This window comes from Anabrus simplex, chromosome 1 (assembly GCF_040414725.1).
Source record: "Anabrus simplex isolate iqAnaSimp1 chromosome 1, ASM4041472v1, whole genome shotgun sequence".
In the NCBI taxonomy this organism is placed as follows: domain Eukaryota; kingdom Metazoa; phylum Arthropoda; class Insecta; order Orthoptera; family Tettigoniidae; genus Anabrus; species Anabrus simplex.
In genome coordinates this window covers 697,863,156-697,864,703 of record NC_090265.1, presented here as the reverse complement: position 1 = coordinate 697,864,703, position 1,548 = coordinate 697,863,156, and positions in this window count along the sequence as shown.

Here is a 1,548-nt window from a genome sequence, read left to right as displayed (position 1 = left end):
GCTGCGGGGAAAATATCTGTGTAACAGACAGTGAAAGACAACAGGGGAATGGTACTGCTAACACTTAAATATATATTAAGGAAGGAAGGGCAATGGGAAATTCAGTGCGCTAGGGCATTTTCTGCGCATTATTATCCCACCCTGTGCTATTCTGAGAATGGGTTTCTATGGTTTGCCATTTTCACTTCCAGGCAAATGCTGGGACAGTTTCCGTTCAAAGACCACAGTGGATTTATTTCACTTTCTTACTCAATTTCATTTAAAATTATCCTTTTCATCTTCTTTAGCTCCTCAATTAGGGGAGGGAAATACTGAATTTAGCATACAAACAACAAATGGAAAAAAAAGGATGATTAATGGCTAACGAAAGTGAAAAGGATGTTCGACAGAATAGGAATGGGAAGCTACTGGGGTAAAGAGATCAGTATAAAGATAAAGAATTTAGTAAGAAATTAATGGTCAGAGTGAAGGATATTGAGAAACAGACGATTATGGCAGAATGAGAAACTAAAAGGACACTGCTGGAATTTTTTAAAATCATACGAAATATAACAATAAGGAGAGAAAGGCTTCCTAACAGAGAATTGAGAGGAATTGTGTGGTGGCTTATGGGATTTTATAAAAATAAGGGCCAGAGAGAGACAGAGAGAGAGAGAGAGAGAAAAATAACGGATATCAATGTATATTCTGTGGAGAAGAAATGGAGAAGCACATGTGTTAAGTTTGTAGGAAAACCGAAGGATTGAGAGTAAAATATCTGAAAAATGGATATAAAACACAAATAGAAAGAGGGAGAGAATTTTATACAATTGCTAAAACATTAAATAAAGACTCGATTACACCTAGAATGAATAGCAATTTTTTATATTTTAAAAATTATATAAAAAAAGGAAAATAAAAGCGTCAAAACAAATACAAACGAGAGTAATGAAGGATAAGGAGGATACGAACCCTGCATATCCTGGAATAATGAAGGGTATAATTACTAGTAGGTTAACAATTAATATAAAATGTAGTAATATATAAATTGTTGTATGGTGGTGTCATTATCTTCTATTCATAATTCAGACGTCAAGTAAGGCATGTAGTTAATGATAGGATACTTGTGTCTTGTGACACAAAAGTAAGTATTAAATAACCTAAGAAAATATAGATATTGTTCTAGAATATAGCCTTGTAAACGTCTAGGACGAAATAAATTTTATTTAATGTAGTAATAATCTAATAATTATAAGAGGAAAATGTAATGCATGCTTTTTTTGCTATTTGTTTAACGTCGCACCGACACAGATAGGTCTTATGGCAACGATGGGATAAAAAAGGCCTAGGAATGGGAAGAAAGTGGCCGTGGCCTTATTTAAGGTACAGCCCCAGCATTTGCCTGGTGTGAAAATGGGAAAGCACAGAAAACAATCTTCAGGGCTGCCGACAGTGGGAATGCATGTTTCAAATGTTAATGAATTGCAATAAAAGAGTGCTCTCTTCCTAGTCTCAGATGATCCGGAACTAGGGGATGGGATTACTCTATACTATTCTACTTTCTCAATT